Raw genomic sequence first — 19194 nt, 5'->3', positions numbered from 1 at the left:
TTGCTCACCAAGAGATGGAAGGCGCAGGATCCGCCTCACGCGCAGGCATGGAGAAATTCATTGTTCGCATGGGCCAGAGCAGAGGGAACGGCCATCAGGAGGGAGGAGACGTTGGGGTTGCGGAGGGAGCCCATGGCCACTCAGTGGGAGGTCCTGATTCCGGCACCACAGAGAGCTGGGGAGGAGTGATCAAGGGGCCAGACTACAGGGGAGGACGGGGACACAGAGAGGATGCTGGAGCCTTTCAACGTGTGCAGCTGTGGTGTTCTCACGTGGGAGCTGATTTGTATAGTCATTTGTGAAGACAAGGGTGGTCGCTATTGCAAGAAAATAACAGTCAATCTGAGATACTGTGCTGTGATGTGTGGTTGGGGAGGCGGGGGTCAGGGGCGGGGGGAAGGGACGTCGGGTGCCAACACTGGTCTGCGTGGAGTCGGTTAGTTGTTTTAAAATTGTTATTGTTCTACATTGTCTGTACTGAAGTCCACGCTGTATCAACTGAAAGACTGTACCTGTGGGACTATTGTAGCTGACCAAACATTGACTTATGAAACATCGCACTAAGGCAAGGAGCTGTAAAATGCGTTTGTAATCAATTTGGAGTGGCGCATGCGCCATGTATGTTAAAAGGTTCAGCTGACATGCAATGAAAGCATGATTTAATGATTGGTAGATGGCAACATGCATGTATAACGTCTCTCTATATGTAACTGTAAAATTCAATAAAACAGATTTGAACACATAAAGGTTTCAACTCTTACCTATACTTTACCACATGGAGATCGCCATGCCCCGATGGCAGAGATCTCAGCCTACGTGTGAAAAGTAACAAGTATTAACTTTATACTTATAAATTTAGCTTCACCCCCTAGTTTCAGGAAGCGGAGACTTGTAAGCCTACTCATTGTAGTAAATTTACACTTGTAAATGGTGAATAGCCTGAAGTAGTATATTTACTAAGGAGTCCTAGAGTAAACTTACATGTGTCGATATATCCAAGTGTAAGATGACCCAATGTGAATAGCTCCCGTAATTTATTAGTCTTGGCTTCTAATCTTATAGCCTATTATTCTGAGCTGAGTACAAAGTCGGAAGTTGAGGACAAACAGTTTTTGTGGCCTATTTTCACTATACGCTTATATGAGATTCACATATATTGCGCTGTCTCCCATGTTTTGCATGGGTATTTGTCTACAGGTTTTGTGTGAAGGAAATTGCTATAGCATACCTGTGCTGGACGGACAATGCGGTGCACAGAATTGGTAGGAAAGACTGATTTTGTACATTATGCCCCATTGCATGCTACATAGTAGGTAATATGGGGCAAAAACCGAAATGATGCCCTGCTTAAACAACATTTTACCAGGTAATTGTCAGCGACAGCACAAGGCAATATTTTGCAGTACAGCCTCATAACATACAATTAATTCAGACGTAATTCACTATGCATATTCTCTGTAGATATTTCTCATTTGCAGATTGTGGATTGGGAGAAAGAATGATAAGCTTAAAACCTCATGTATAGACAAATCATATTATATTTCTAATTCGATATTGTTTGAGGAATTGTTTATATGATGTAGTGCACATTCATTAAAAAAACATATTTTATATGCTCCGGCAAATGGCATCACATGAGTACTTAAATGACCTTACCTACCCAAGTTACAGAAGACCATACACTTTGTTGATGAATACGGCATTAATACCCATAAGATAAAAATGTCACCAAGGTATTAATGTAGCAACTGTGTCTACTTTTAGGCCTCTTTATTGCTTGTTAGCTTGGCTTGTGCCATACTTCCAGGCATACATTGTGTGGTAAGCACCAGGAACATCAGAAGGCAACACTTAGAGAATGCCTGGATTCTGAGAAGCTAACCGTTTCTAAATTTATGGCTAAGGTATGTCCAGTGGGTGGTAAATAGTTGGGGCTGGCTGAAGCTTCTGCAGTGGCTACTTGGTAAAATATCTGCATTTGTGAGTGGTCTATTGATGCCAACCCAATATTGTTAATGCTTCATGTACCTTTTCCAGGGAAACATTTTTTGTCTCAGGCTTGGAAGACATTGTTGTCTGAGCATTTAAGAAAAAAAAAACATTTGCTTTTTTTGCGTTCTAGAGTAAGAAATAATCTGAGCCATCCAAGTCTCATTACACTGGCCATCAGTCAAGCAGTAGTTTTCCCTTTGAAACGTATGGAAAAGCTCAAACGTTTTCCGATAGGTGTGCTGGCAAATCCCAATGTTCTTTTTGCCACCCAAAAAGAGAGAGCAGTCTTACTCGAAAGGCTTTCTGGTACCAAAAGTAGCCGTAGAGGGTGGGGCGTATCTGCCTATTAAAAAAATTGGACTCCTTGATAGACAGTGCATAGTCTTTAACTCCATTACAATAGGATTGCGGTGACGAGAGGGTCTCAAAACATTGGGTTTTCATGTTAGGGATTCTAGAATTATTCTGGTCTTTGTGGATCTTCAGGCTGCTTATCACCATTTGCCAATCTGTCATCCTCACCAGATGTTTCTCTGATTCACTGTGTGCGGCCATCCTTTTCAATTTACTGTGCCTTTTAGATTCAAGTCTGTGCCCATGGTATTTACCATGTAGAGAAAACGAGCGACACAATATGCCCAAATGAACATGAGTAATACATAAAAGGGTAAAGAAACAATGGTTACCTGACACTCATTCAGTGTACCTATTAAAGAATAAAGTTGTTTCCAGCAAATACAACGTATAATCCCAGAAATATTATACAGCACTAGCCTCTGAAGTCACACCTAAAAAAATGTAATACTTTTCGTAAAGAAAGAATCTAAAAGAAACTTCAAAATATCACAGTGCCCCCAGTGATAACATTCAACTGAAAATACAAAGAATGATAAAACTGTGTAGACAAAACCAAACGACTAACAAAGATACAGGATAAAAAGAGGGCTGTGTATCATAACTAATCTAAATTACAGAGTCTCAAGTAGTTTTTAACAGTATCAAAGCCTGTTTGAGGTGCTGTTCAGGCTGTTTCGACCTCTCAGTGATTCATTTAAGCCATCATTCGGACAGGAATGAATTTGGGACACCTACAGTAAAATAAAGACAAGTTAGTCCATCTAGGAAAGCGATGGGTTAGTGGGTAATTGAAGAAAAGGGTATTACTCATGTAGAAGTGAAGAGTTACGAATGTGCTTTGTGAATAATCTTTGGGCCTAATTCACAAATGGCCTCCACACTTGTGGCAGAAAACCCGCAGTCATGGGGGAGTCTCCACACTTGGGGCAAAATCTCCGCAGTGAGAATTCTCATTGAAGATGATGGACCTGGCCGTTTCTGCAGGGTTATCCAGAAACCCCTTCCCTTCTTCCTCCTCTTTTTCTGACCTTGTTTTTGTTGGCTTTAGGATTCGGGGCACTTTACCACTGCTGGCGCACTCCAGTGTGGAAATCGAAAATAATTGCTGTTAGCATGAGCTGAAGCCATCTTGGTTGTGGCATCCATTTTGTGAGCCATGTGATTCTTCCGTCTTCACTGTTGCTTGCCTTTCTATTCTGCTTGAGTCATCAGCTTTAGTTAACTGCTTCTTTTCTAAGCTCAAGCAATGTATGAGCTCAGAGAGGCCTGTAGCTGCTAGAATGCACCTGTTTGAAAATGTAACTGTTCATCATGTCTTACTGATGTAAGCAGTTCTGTCTCCCCTCCCACTTTGCTGACTAAGTGATATCCATCTGCCCATGTTAGTCGATAGCTATTTCTGTGTATGTTTGTACCTTCTATTTGAGTCTACATGCTTACTCCGCAACAAACACAGTATATAAGACCCATGGTCTGTGCTTTCAAGTCACTACCTCCTGGAACACTTGAGGGTGTTGTATGGACGTGGTCTCACTCATGAGTGAATAAACTTGTTATTTTTGAATTCCAACTTCAGTGCCAATCTCTTCTTTGTTGGTTTAAGGACCCGTGGACAGAGAATGGTAAACCCCTGCACCGGTGGGCCCCTAAAAAGGCTCATTTCCACAACAGGAAGATAAGACGAGAGAACCAATATTTCTATCCTTTGCTTTGATTGTTAAATAAATGTACCAGATTAAATATTAACTCTAATGGCTACATACGTACAACCTGTGCTGTACCAAAGAAACTGATTATTACTTATAGGTCCTCAAAGAACCAAGAAACATCTTATGTTTCTAGGTTTTCTGTTTTTAGTGGGTATCGAATGAGGCATGAATGAGAGTAAGTGAGTTGGCATGGTCAGGAATTTATCTTTGGGTCTCATTGTATAAATTATGATTTTGTAACATATGAGAATGTGAGTGTTGAGTATTTTCTTTAAATGATAGTTTTTCTACATTTACAAAATCAAGTAGAAAACCCACCCATATTTGGGGGGTTTGAGGCATACAGGAATAATTGAGAGTGAGTCGCTCACTCACGACCTAGGTATGGATAAGCAAAAGCGGAAGCATATTTAAAGGAATCGAACAGTAGCTTACCGCTGGATCTCTTATGCGGTCCCCACGAGCAATACTCACTGGTTGTGGCGTGGTGAGTAGCCCTTCACCTACCCCGGCTCTGTCTCCCATAATGAGGCGATCTGTTTTTGTAAACGTTATTGTACTTCCTGTAAGCTGGAAGACTAGAACGGGAACTACAGTGGCCTTATTAGGTGAGTCGGGAGCTGCCCAAGAGCGTCAGGGAGTCTCTGAGTACACCTGTTTAGCCACCCAATGTGGGAGATGGAAAAGTACCCTTGATCATGTTATTATACAGTATAATGAAAATGAAAATTAATTATTTAATTTTGCCTATGTAGGGTGAAGTGTGATAAACCGCTCATCTCTTATCTATATTTTGAGAACAGGAAGTCGTAGTTGTGCCATAGTGCATATTAAAGGCTATCCAAGATGTGTAATGGTGTATTCATTGGGAGATAAGGTATGTCAAATGTCCTTTTCTCATTATTTAAGAAGTACAGTCTGAGAAATCATAGTGAATTAATTAGGAGGTAACTTGTGATAAGCATCCTTCTTACAATGTTTCTTATGACGTACAGTCTGAGGTGTCATAATGGGTCATAGAGGTCAAGTCATTGTCATGTAGTTCACCCCACAGGATCTCTTCATTTAATCCTGTGATATGTGTAGACAACCTAAAAATCAATTTTTGCTCTTTTCTAAAGAGTGCTTCTTTTTGTATTTGTTGGTAGGACTCAAGGACAGTCCATATCAGGTCATTCGATGTGTGACCTAGTGTAGTGTAATGGGTGCACATTTTGGTGTTTGTTTTCTTAAACCTGATATTACTTCTGTGCTCTGTCAACCTTATTTTGATGGCTCGAGAGGTCATCCCTACATATTTTATTTGCTACGCAAACAAATGATGGACCGGAAACAAGCATCCTGGGACCGGTTTCTGGGTATTACCCTTCATCAGCCAGGCTAGCTTGAATCCAGTGGCACAGTGAGCAAGGGACCCACGTCTGGGCATACCCATGCCACTTAGGGTGAAAAGTGCTATGCAGACAAAATGATGGACGGAATGCTGAATAAATCAGACATTCACCCCCAGTCAAGAGATCTGGGATAAATCCATCATTCTTTTCCTCACCATGACACCCCCAGTTTAGACCCAGCCATATGCAAATCAGTCTTGACCCTGTGCCTCATGGGAACAGTCCAGACCGAACTGCCAAGCCAGGTCCTCCCTGGACCGGAAACAATCATCCTGGGACCGGTTTCTGACTATTACCCTTCATCAGCCAGGCTAGCTTGAATCCAGTGGCACAGATAGCAGGGGACCCACGTCTGGGCATACCATCCCACTTAGGGTGAAAAGTGCTACGCAAACAAATGATGGACGGAATGCTAAATAAATCATACATTCACTCCCAGTCAAGAGATCTGGGTTATATCCATCTTTCTTTTGCTCACCATGCCGCCCCAGTTTAGACCCAGCCATATGCAAATCAGTCTTGACCCTAGGCCTCATGGGAACAGTTCAGACCGAACTGCCAAGCCAGGTCCTCCCTGGACCGGAAACAAGAATCCTGGAACCAGTTTCTGGGTATTACCCTTCATCATCCAGGCTATCTTGAATCCAGGGGCACAGTGAGCAAGGGACCCACGTCTGGGCATACCCATCCCACTTAGGGTGAAAAGTGCTACGCAAACAATTAATGGACAGAGTGCTAAATAAATCTTATGTTCACCCCCAGTCAAGAGATCTGGGATAAATCCATCGTTCTTTTGCTCACCATGCCAACCCAGTTTAGACCTAGCCATATGCAAATCAGTCTTGACCCTGTGCCTCATGGGAACCGTCCAGACCTGCTAAGCCAGGTCCTCCCAGGACCGGAAACAAGCAACCTGGGACCAATTTCTGGGTATTACCCTTCATCAGCCAGGCTAGCTTTAATCCAGTGGCACAGTGAGCAAGGGACCCATGTCTGGGCATACCCATGCCATTTAGGGTGAAAGGTGCTACACAAACAAATGATGGATGGAATGCTGAATAAATCATACATTCAACCCCAGTCAAGAGATCTGGGTTAAATCCATCATTCTTTTGCTCACCATGCAACCCCAGGATGCTTGTTTCTGGTCCAGAGAAGATATGGCTTGGCAGTTGGGGCTGGACTGTTCACATGAGGCACAGGATCAAGACTGATTTGCCTATAGCTATGTCTGAACTGGGGTGGCGGAGTGAGCTAAAGAACGATGATGGATTCAACCCAGATATGTGACTGGGGTTGAGTGTCTGAAAAGTTTCAGCGCTCCGTCCATCATCTCCTTGTATTTGCTTTGTTCGCCCTAAGCTGGCAGGATATGCCCAGACGTGGGTCCCTTGCTCACTTTGCCACTGGACTCAAGCTAGCCTGGCTGATGAGGGCTGTAAGCCCGAAACTGGTCCCAGGATGCTTGTTTCCTTTCCAGGGAAGACATAGCTTGGCAGTTCGGGCTGGACTGTTCCCATCAGGCACAGGGTCAAGACTGATTTGCATATAGCTATGCCTGAACTGGGGTAGGGAAGTGAGCTAAAGAAGGATGATGGATTCAACCCAGATCTGTGGCTGGGGGTGAGTGTCTGAAAAGATTCAGCTCTCTGTCCATTATCTCCTTGTGTTTGCTTTGTTCGCCATAAGTTGGCAGGGTATGCCCAGACTTGGGTCCCTTGATCACTTTGCCACTGGATTCAAGCTAGCTTGGCTGATGAGGGCTGTTAGCCCGAAACTGGTCCCAGGGTGCTTGTTTACGGTCCAGGGAAGACATGGCTTGGCATTTTGGGCTGGACTGTTCCCATGAGGCCCAGGATCAAGACTGATTTGCATATAGCTATGTCTGAACTGGGGTGGCGAAGTGAGCTAATGAACGATGATGGATTCAACCCAGATCTGTGACTGGGGTTGAGTGTCTGAAAAGTTTCAGCGCTCTGTCTATCATCTCCTTGTGTTTGCTAAATATTTTAGTTGGCACGGGCATGTCATTAGATAAATACAGCTGTGTGTATTGCAATTTGTATGACTTTGCTGCGTCCATGTCAGTGTTTCTGTTAGTTTAACAGTTCTTGTTGCACTTGTCAAAGGGCATATCGTGCATTGGCCACAGGGAAGGTGTCCTACTACTGGGGGAAGGTCCCAGAGTAGTTTCTGTTGTTGGGGGGCCCTTGTTTTTGGTTGGGTGTTTACCAACATGTCTTTGAGATTGGCTGTCCTTTTGAAGGAGAACCTCTAGGGACTGAATGTTAAATTACCCATTTGTAGGATTTTCCAGTGCTTTTTTACCACCTTTTAAATTTAATTGGATTCTGCGGTACATGTCGTGACGCATGTCAATTCATTGGTTGTAGGTTTATCTTGTGGTTCTAGGAGAACTTCCCTGTTGTGTTACGGGCTCGTTTTTGTGCAGTTCTTATGTTTTTTTATGGGGTACTCTCGTCTAGCCAGGTGTTCGTCTAGATCATTGGATTGAGTCACAAAGTCGTTTAAGTTACTACAGTTGATTTGGATTCTCAAAAACTGCCCATAGGGGAGATTCTCTCGTAGGGCTTTTGGATGGTGAATGCTGAACAGTAAGGGACTGTGGCTCTCAGTTGGCTTCTTTTTTTTTTTTTTTTTTTTTGAAACCGTTTATTACAGAATCCAAAAAATGTACAAAGATGGGCCTACAACCTTCAGGCCGGCCGCTAGCAAACAGGAAGAGCATATAATACAAGCAGTAAAACACACGCTGCGGCAGAAGAGAGGTCACAGGAGTTGAAAGAAGCGTCGGCAGCCACACCATCCGGACCCACCACAACGGTTTCATTTTTATGTAAGAAACGAAAAAACAAATCCACAAGGCAACCAACAGTCGAAGTAGCAGCATGAGCTCCCCTGGGGGGGACCCTACCGATCCACAGGAAGAGCAAGGGGGGGATAGGTCGGGACGCAGACAAAGCGAACTCAATGCCCAGAACCAGGGAGACAAGCAGGCTACGGAGACGGGGCCGGTGACAGATCAGGCGTCAGCGGCGGGGTACAGATTCCCCCACGGTAGGTGTTCCAGGGGCCCCACACTTTCACCCATTTCCCAGGCTTACCTCTCGCAACATACGCTACCTTTTCACGAAACATACACCAATCCATGTTGTCCTTCCACGCCGAGACAGTTGGCAACCTCTGGGAACCCCACAATTGCGCAATATCACGCTTGGCCACCATATATCCCAGAGTCACCCACCACGTCTGTGGCACTGAGTAGTCAGTTGGCTCCCACACATTTAGGAGACATCTCCTCGCCTCGGGCAGCAGCGTCACATGCGTGACTGTCTGCAAAACCGCATGCACACCACGCCAGAATCGCGCCACCTCCCACATGCCACTTAGGGTGAAAAGTGCTATGCAGACAAAATGATGGACGGAATGCTGAATAAATCAGACATTCACCCCCAGTCAAGAGATCTGGGATAAATCCATCATTCTTTTCCTCACCATGACACTCCAGTTTAGACCCAGCCATATGCAAATCAGTCTTGACCCTGTGCCTCATGGGAACAGTCCAGACCGAACTGCCAAGCCAGGTCTTCCCTGGACCGGAAACAATCATCCAGGGACCGGTTTCTGACTATTACCCTTCATCAGCCAGGCTAGCTTGAATCCAGTGGCACAGATAGCAGGGGACCCACGTCTGGGCATACCATCCCACTTAGGGTGAAAAGTGCTACGCAAACAAATGATGGACGGAATGCTAAATAAATCATACATTCACCCCCAGTCAAGAGATCTGGGTTATATCCATCTTTCTTTTGCTCACCATGCCGCCCCAGTTTAGACCCAGCCATATGCAAATCAGTCTTGACCCTAGGCCTCATGGGAACAGTTCAGACCGAACTGCCAAGCCAGGTCCTCCCTGGACCGGAAACAAGAATCCTGGAACCAGTTTCTGGGTATTACCCTTCATCATCCAGGCTATCTTGAATCCAGGGGCACAGTGAGCAAGGGACCCACGTCTGGGCATACCCATCCCACTTAGGGTGAAAAGTACTACGCAAACAATTAATGGACAGAGTGCTAAATAAATCTTATGTTCACCCCCAGTCAAGAGATCTGGGATAAATCCATCGTTCTTTTGCTCACCATGCCAACCCAGTTTAGACCTAGCCATATGCAAATCAGTCTTGACCCTGTGCCTCATAGGAACCGTCCAGACCTGCTAAGCCAGGTCCTCCCAGGACCGGAAACAAGCAACCTGGGACCAATTTCTGAGTATTACCCTTCATCAGCCAGGCTAGCTTTAATCCAGTGGCACAGTGAGCAAGGGACCCATGTCTGGGCATACCCATGCCATTTAGGGTGAAAGGTGCTACACAAACAAATGATGGATGGAATGCTGAATAAATCATACATTCAACCCCAGTCAAGAGATCTGGGTTAAATCCATCATTCTTTTGCTCACCATGCAACCCCAGGATGCTTGTTTCTGGTCCAGGGAAGATATGGCTTGGCAGTTGGGGCTGGACTGTTCACATGAGGCACAGGATCAAGACTGATTTGCCTATAGCTATGTCTGAACTGGGGTGGCGGAGTGAGCTAAAGAACGATGATGGATTCAACCCAGATATGTGACTGGGGTTGAGTGTCTGAAAAGTTTCAGCGCTCCGTCCATCATCTCCTTGTATTTGCTTTGTTCGCCCTAAGCTGGCAGGATATGCCCAGACGTGGGTCCCTTGCTCACTTTGCCACTGGACTCAAGCTAGCCTGGCTGATGAGGGCTGTAAGCCCGAAACTGGTCCCAGGATGCTTGTTTCCTTTCCAGGGAAGACATAGCTTGGCAGTTCGGGCTGGACTGTTCCCATCAGGCACAGGGTCAAGACTGATTTGCATATAGCTATGCCTGAACTGGGGTGGGGAAGTGAGCTAAAGAAGGATGATGGATTCAACCCAGATCTGTGGCTGGGGGTGAGTGTCTGAAAAGATTCAGCTCTCTGTCCATTATCTCCTTGTGTTTGCTTTGTTCGCCATAAGTTGGCAGGGTATGCCCAGACTTGGGTCCCTTGATCACTTTGCCACTGGATTCAAGCTAGCTTGGCTGATGAGGGCTGTTAGCCCGAAACTGGTCCCAGGGTGCTTGTTTACGGTCCAGGGAAGACATGGCTTGGCATTTTGGGCTGAACTGTTCCCATGAGGCACAGGATCAAGACTGATTTGCATATAGCTATGTCTGAACTGGGGTGGCGAAGTGAGCTAATGAACGATGATGGATTCAACCCAGATCTGTGACTGGGGTTGAGTGTCTGAAAAGTTTCAGCGCTCTGTCTATCATCTCCTTGTGTTTGCTAAATATTTTAGTTGGCACGGGCATGTCATTAGATAAATACAGCTGTGTGTATTGCAATTTGTATGACTTTGCTGCGTCCATGTCAGTGTTTCTGTTAGTTTAACAGTTCTTGTTGCACTTGTCAAAGGGCATATCGTGCATTGGCCACAGGGAAGGTGTCCTACTACTGGGGGAAGGTCCCAGAGTAGTTTCTGTTGTGGGGGGGCCCTTGTTTTTGGTTGGGTGTTTACCAACATGTCTTTGAGATTGGCTGTCCTTTTGAAGGAGAACCTCGAGGGACTGAATGTTAAATTACCCATTTGTAGGATTTTCCAGTGCTTTTTTACCACCTTTTAAATTTAATTGGATTCTGCGGTACATGTCGTGACGCATGTCAATTCATTGGTTGTAGGTTTATCTTGTGGTTCTAGCAGAACTTCCCTGTTGTGTTACGGGCTCGTTTTTGTGCAGTTCTTATGTTTTTTTATGGGGTACTCTCGTCTAGCCAGGTGTTCGTCTAGATCATTGGATTGAGTCACAAAGTCGTTTAAGTTACTACAGTTGATTTGGATTCTCAAAAACTGCCCATAGGGGAGATTCTCTCGTAGGGCTTTTGGATGGTGAATGCTGAACAGTAAGGGACTGTGGCTCTCAGTTGGCTTCTTTTTTTTTTTTTTTTTTTTAAACCGTTTATTACAGAATCCAAAAAATGTACAAAGATGGGCCTACAACCTTCAGGCCGGCCGCTAGCAAACAGGAAGAGCATATAATACAAGCAGTAAAACACACGCTGCGGCAGAAGAGAGGTCACAGGAGTTGAAAGAAGCGTCGGCAGCCACACCATCCGGACCCCACACAACGGTTTCATTTTTATGTAAGAAACGAAAAAACAAATCCACAAGGCAACCAACAGTCGAAGTAGCAGCATGAGCTCCCCTGGGGGGGACCCTACCGATCCACAGGAAGAGCAAGGGGGGGATAGGTCGGGACGGAGACAAAGCGAACTCAATGCCCAGAACCAGGGAGACAAGCAGGCTAAGGAGACGGGGCCGGTGACAGATCAGGCGTCAGCGGCGGGGTACAGATTCCCCCACGGTAGGTGTTCCAGGGGCCCCACACTTTCACCCATTTCCCAGGCTTACCTCTCGCAACATACGCTACCTTTTCACGAAACATACACCAATCCATGTTGTCCTTCCACGCCGAGACAGTTGGCAACCTCTGGGAACCCCACAATTGCGCAATATCACGCTTGGCCACCATATATCCCAGAGTCACCCACCACGTCTGTGGCACTGAGTAGTCGGTTGGCTCCCACACATTTAGGAGACATCTCCTCGCCTCGGGCAGCAGCGTCACATGCGTGACTGCCTGCAAAACCGCATGCACACCACGCCAGAATCGCACCACCTCCGGGCATTCCCACAAAATATGGAGGAAGGTCCCCAAAGCACCACACCCACGCTTACACAATCCGTCCACGGCATAGCCCATACGCATCAGACCCGGCCCCGTAACATAGACCCTATGGAGTATCTTGAGCTGGACGAAACGAAGGCGAGCCGGTATGGCCACCTCTTTCGGGGAGGCCACCGCAGACACCCAGTCCTCGTCATCCAGCTCCAGTCCATCAGCCCCCCACGCCTCACGAAGGCCAGTCAGCAGTCCCGAGCGATCATTGATGAGCTTTTTGTAAATTAATGAAATCGTGCCGTCCGGTACATGCCCATCTAGCACTCTATCTTCCAGAGGGGAGTACTCCGGGATGGAGGCAACATCCGGGAATACGGAGCACAGCGCGTGACGGACCTGCATATATCGGAAGTACTCCCTGTCCTGCAACTGGAATTCCGTCTGCAGCACCTCGAACGTCTTAAATCCCCCCTTCGTCCAGAGATCGCCCACCTTGCTGATGCCTATCATGTCCCACTTCTCAAAGCCCTTCGAGGTCCACAGGGAGCCCAGCCGCTCCGATGCATACAGTGGCGTCGCCCGGGTCAACCGGTCCTTCCACCCCATCGCCAAGTTAGCTGCGTGCCACACCCGTACCGCGACCCGCGTAGGGCCCGTCAGACGCGCGTCAAGCGATCTAGAATACAGCGCCCGATTATAGTCGCCACCCGGCAGTAATAGTTTATCCATTTCAAAGGCCGGGTTAAGCGCGGGCCCATAAAGGCCGTGGTTTATCGCAGCCAGCTGGGAGGCCCAGTAATACCGTTTGATGTCTGGGAGGGCGACCCCCCCGTCGTACCACGGGAGCGTCAGCTTCGCAAGGGCGATACGCGGCCTACCCTCCCAGAACAGGCGTCGCTGCAGACTCTCCACCTCGCGAAAGTAGCGCGCCGGGACAACGTCCATCGTATTCTGTAAAGCGTACAGGAAACGTGGCAGCGACATCATCTTAAACAATGCCGCACGGCCGAGCGGTGAGAGCGGCAAGCGCCTCCAACGCGCCACGTCATCCTTCAGGCGCTGGAGGGGGGGGAGCAAGTTCTGTTTATATCGGGCCTCCGCGTCCAGGGTAATGAAGATACCCAGGTACTTAAATCCCTGCGGAGCGATCTGGATCGGACAACCCCGCGGAAGGATAGGAGCCTCCCCGGAAAGGACATACACACAAGGTTTAGCCCAATTGATGACTAAGCCGGAGTTGCGGCCAAATGAGTGCAAAACATCAACTAGTACAATCAGTGATTTACGCGGGGAGGCAAGGTATAAGAGAATATCATCCGCGTACAGGGATACGCGATCCCCATACTCGGGGGTCCATCGGAGACCACGGATAGAAGGGTGCCACCGCAGCCACTCCGCCAGGGGCTCCAAGGCAAGCGCGAAGAGGAGCGGTGATAACGGGCAGCCCTGCCGCGTGCCCCTACCCAGCTCAAACGGAGCCGACACTCTACCGTTCACCGCCACCTGCGCCAGCGGTCCGGAGTACAACAATTTCACCCAACCGATGAATCCCGGGCCAAAACCAAACTTCGCCAGTGTCGCCCAAATATATGGCCACTCAAGCGTGTCGAACGCCATAGTGGCGTCCAGGGACGCCAAAATGGCCGGCTCTCGTATGAACGGGACCCGCGCGAGCACCCCATGCAAACGCCGCAGGTTGAGCGCAGTGTTGCGATGAGGGATAAAGCCGGACTGATCCTGGTGAATCAGATCGCACACCACGCCAACCAGCCGATTAGCCAACACCTTGGCAAGAATTTTGGGTTCCGCATTCAGTAGCGAAATGGGCCGGTAGGACGTGACCCGATCCCGCGGCCTCCCCTCCTTATGAATAACCACGATAGTGGCCAGACGCTGGTCCCGCGGGAGGGAACCCGCCGAGCGGGCCGCGAGGAACATAGCACGGAGATGTGGCGCCAGCGTATCCGGTCGTAGTTTATACAGTTCGATGGGAAGGCCATTAGGACCAGTGGCCTTGCCGGAGGCGACCGAGCGTATGGCGAGGGCAATCTCCTCAGATGTTGGGGTCGCGTCCAACAACGCTCTATCCTCCTCCGAAAGGGAAGGCAACGCAATATCTTTAAGTAAGGCATGGGAGTCCTCTTCCGAGCGGGAAGATACCGGGGAGTACACCCCACGGAAATATTCAGCAAAGCAATCGACAATTTCTCCTGGGTCAGTGACACACACACCATCCAATTGCTCAATCGACGGCACAACTCGACTCGCTCTCTCCTTTTTATCCAGCCACGCAATCAGTTTACCAGCCTTATCACCCACATCATACAGTCTCCCCTGTTGCTCCCTACTGAGGCCCCTGGCTGCCTCCGTGACGAGGGCCTTGTAGTCCGCCTGCTTGAGTCGGAGAGCATGCAATTTGTCCTCTGTCACCCCACACTCCAAGTCACCCACCAACTCAGTTATCTCAGTTTCAATACGGGTCACCTCCTCCCGCTCGCGCCTCCGGGAATGGGAAATAAGGGACAGGGCCTCCCCCCGGAGTACCGTCTTGAACGCCTCCCACAGAGAGACCGCCGAGGACACAGACCCCACATTCTCTTCAAAATATCGCTTAAGGGATTTAACCAACTCTGTGCGAATGGTGGGGTCACGCAGGTACCAGGGATTAATCGGGACCATCCTCCCCTCCCCCCTCGGGACAATGTCGAAGTGCAACAGGAGCGGGGAGTGGTCCGAAATACCCCGCGCCAAATGGCGCACCTCCCCGACCCTCCCCGCATGCGCCGCTGGCATTAGGACATAATCTAGCCTCGAAAGACTGCCATGGGCCCCGGAATGAAAGGTGTACTGTATCTGCATAGGGTGTTTCAAACGCCAGCAATCCACCAGCCCCAAGGTATCCAAGAGGCCGGACAACCACGCTTGGGCACGGGGGAGATCCCTAGGGGGGTGACGATCCTCAGTCCCGGAAACCCCAGCGTTAAAATCCCCCCCAACCACTAGAATCCCCTCCGGAAGGCCAAGGAGGAGGCGCCCCAGATCCGCAAAAGTAGTCGTTTGCAACCCCGTAAAACATAAACAGAAACGAAAACAATCACTCTGCCCTCCAATCTACCCACCAGAACCGTGTACCGTCCCCTGTCATCATGGAGCACCTCATCAACTTCCAGCGGGAGCGAGGTCTTAGCCATAATGCCCGAGTGGGCCATAAGGCGGTAGCCCCGTCTATTCATAGCACGAAAGGAGTTTCCAATGAGGTGTGTTTCCTGCAGAAAGACTATATCAGGTGAAATTCGTTTCAGGAACTCCAGGACCACCCCCCGTTTTATCCTGTCCCCCAGTCCATTAACATTCCAGGACAAGAGACTCAGTCCCCTACCCCCCATCATAGCCGAACGCGATCAATCGCCCCCCAGAGAGCACTTTAGGAATAGCACAACAATATGTTTGCCTTGTGGTACAAATAAACAATACCCCACCCCAACCCAACCGCCCCCACAAAACTCCCCCCTCCCTGTACCCCTGCATGAGCCCAGACAGCCCCCCCAACTTGCAGTGTGCCTGTCGCCCCTGTGTAATTTAAACTACTAAGACCCCCTAGAGGAGGAAAGAGCGCCCCCTCGAGACCCCGCACCACCTCCAATGGAGGGGAGACAAGACACGACAGACAATAGACCCTAAGCTTGGCCGAAAGTGGCAGCATCCGGAGTGAACCCCCGCATCAGTACCTCAGACCCGGTCCGGTGGGCACTCTCCTCCCGCCGCCCCCCCCGCCATCTCGATCATGACCCCCAGACAAAGTGTCCAGCCAGTCCCCGGCCGTTTCAGGACGGTCAAAAAAGTGAGTGCGACCATCCACCTCCACCCGCAGCCTGGCCGGGAAGAGCATGGCGTATTTTAAGTTCATGCCTCGGAGCCGCCGCTTGACACCCAGGAAACTCAGTCTCTGCTTCTGGACCGCTTGGGTGAAGTCGGGATAAAAGTTCACCTCCATGTTCTCCAGCTTAATCGGCCCTTGCAGTCTGGAAGCTTGCAAAATCGCATCCCTGTCCCGAAAGTTAAAAATACGGGCAATAAGAGGCCGCGGAGGGGCTCCGACCTTCGGTCTGCCCCCGGGAACTCTATGGGCCCTCTCCACAGCAAAGAATTTACTCAGTCCTCGAGGCTGGAGATGGGTAGTGATCAGGTCCTCCACAAAGAGATCCGCCGCCGACTCCTCCCGTCCCTCGGGTACTCCGATGATACGGATATTATTCCTCCGGGCCCGGCTCTCGGAGTCCTCCAGGCGCCGATCCATGAGCGCACTTGCCTGACGGAGCCGGTGAACCTCCGTTTGAAGGGCCGCCACCTCAGTCGTGAGGCCCGATGCAGTGTGGGCCAAAGAGTCGACCCGGTCGTTAGTCTTAGAGAGATCAGCTCTCACAAGGTTGACATCAATGAGGACCGCGTCGATTTTGTGTGCTAGAGTGTCAAACTGCTGGCCCACTGAGGCCTTCATCTCAGCAATGGCGCCCATGACGTCGTGCAGAGTCAGATCCGTAGGCAAATCCGGGGCATCCGGGGGGCACTCAGAGGACTTGTGCAATCCGCCGGGAGACCCCTTCGGGAGGGTGTAGTGGTCCATGATGTTGGCCTGATGTGCGGTGCCACGCCGGGTCGACTTGGCCTTCAACCGATCCCCATCCTGCTTCGTGGCCATCGTCGCGTGTCTCGCACCCGAACCAGCCACGCAATGGAGACCAAGCAATCAAGGCCGCGAGCCCCGGGGGCCACCCCAGGACGGCAGAGCGGGCCACAGCAGGCAGGCAGGCAGGGTCTCCCAGCGAGGCCACCCCAACACAAAGAGCACCGTGATCCCACTTGCGATAACGGCAAGGGGACTCAAAAGTGAAAGTGAAAGTGTGGGGTACGCGACTCGCCAGGCCCAGCCCGCCGCTGTTGTTCACTTTGCCACTGGGTCGCCCCCAAACGCGAATCCAGGGTCAGGAGAGAAGTAGGCCGCAAACTTCAGTCGGTGCTCACTCCGGCACCCGAGGTCCGATTCGAAAACGGGAAACGGGTACCACCTCGGCTCAGGCTCACCGACACAGTCCCCTCAACCGATGCAGGATGAAGACAGGATAAACGTAGGAGGTTGCGGAGGTCCTCGGGAGCCTCGCACCTACGCGGCCATCTTGGTTGCGCGCTAGGCTCCTCCCCCTCAGTTGGCTTCTTAAACATTTTTGTGTGTAGTTTGTCCTGTGACAGACTAATCAGTAGTTCTAGGAATGGAAGTTCTTTTTCTGAAATGCAAGCAGTGGATTTTAGATAAGGATTCAAATTGTTAATCCAATCTACAAATTAAAGGACCCTCTCTCCTCCTCCCTTCCAGAAGATTAGGATGTCGTTGATATAACGACGCTATGTGATGATGTTCTCTGTGTAGGGATTGGTGATCGATAGGATGTGTTTTTCCTCAAAATCTGGCATGTATAAACATGCTAGACTAGGGGCAAAAGTACTTCCCATTGAAGTCCCCAGTGTCTGGTGGAATAGGCGATCTTCAGATTGAAATAATTCTCTGTAAGAGCTGTGGTTGCACATTCCATTATGAAGCTTACAGGGGTTGGGGACGTCCAGTCCCTTGACCTCAAAAGATCTTCTGTGACTTCCAGTGTGGCCTGCTGTGGGGTATTTGTATACAAGGCCTCCACGTCAAGGGTGACAATGTGATCCATTTGAGGTCTCTCAGTGTTTATTTCTTCAATGAGGTACAGGACATCTCTTGTATCCTGGATAAAAGAAGGAGTGTCTTTTACCAGAGGTTTGAAAAAATGTTTGCAGAATTTTGAGAGAGGTTCCAGAAGGGACCCCATCTCAGACACTATGGGCCTTCCAGGTGGAGTTAGGACCCCCTTATGTATTTTGGGCAAGATATAGAAGTAGGGAATTCTAGGGTTGTCATTGATAAGAAAGTCTGCCTCGTGTTTGGTGAACTATCCTTGATTCGGTGCTGCGGGAACTAAGCTGGTGATCAATGTAGTTAAACGGGGAGTTGGGTCTTCCAATAGTACCGATTGTCTTGCAATTGGCAGGAGCACTTATTCCTACAGTCGGTATGACATGATAACTATCACACCCCCTTTGTCAGCCTCTTTCATCACAATTGAGGTGTCGGACAAAATTCAAATAGCTTCAGTCTCTAGGTTGAAGACATTATAAAAGGCCCTGCAGGTCTCATTGCTATTTATTTCTTTAAGTACCGCTAGTTCAAAAATAAGTACTTCGTTGAACACCATGCTTGAATTAGGTGTAATGGTGGAGGGATTCCGTAATCCTGAGTCTGTTTTTTGCATGTCTGGTGTTTTGGAAAAAAAGCTTGTAGTCTTATTTTTTGAAAACATTTATGCAGTTAACAGTTTGTTCTGAACTGATCTTGTTTAGGAGTTGGAACAAAGCAGAATCCTTTTCACAGTAGTTTTCTCTCCACTTCAATGATGGTTCTAGCGGAAAGGTTGACTATTCATTTTTCTTCCCAGTATGATTCCTGAGTTCTATTTGTTGGGGTTGTGCCGGATCCTATCAGAGGACATGGTTCTGTTGATGGTGTCCACCCCTTCTTCTTCCTCTCCCTCAGCCCCAGCCTCTGCCTGAAAAAGGTTGGTTGAAGGGAGTGAAGGGCTGGTGAGGGCCGTGTGGGAATTCTGGGTATTGCCACATCGGAGGCTCCTGGAAAGGAGGCATCCCAAAACCGTACATGGTTGGTGGTAGAGCTCTTCTGTTGTGGGTGTTGCCCCAATTGTCTGAGCCAGAGTTACTCAAATTTGATGAATTCCTTTTTCATGAAGAATGACTGTCATCAGAGGACATATCCTCATGTGAGGGGCGGTAGTCTTCTTTTAGGTAAGGATACACTTTTTCCTTAACAAATAATGTTATGTCCTTCTGAAGTTTTGTTACTTTTTGTTTCATTAGGTATTCCTTATTTTCAGATATTTCATTATTTATT

Source organism: Triturus cristatus, chromosome 3_2 (assembly GCF_964204655.1).
Source record: "Triturus cristatus chromosome 3_2, aTriCri1.1, whole genome shotgun sequence".
Taxonomy (NCBI): domain Eukaryota; kingdom Metazoa; phylum Chordata; class Amphibia; order Caudata; family Salamandridae; genus Triturus; species Triturus cristatus.
The sequence above is the reverse complement of the archived record's forward strand: the minus strand, read 5'-3'. Positions refer to the sequence as shown.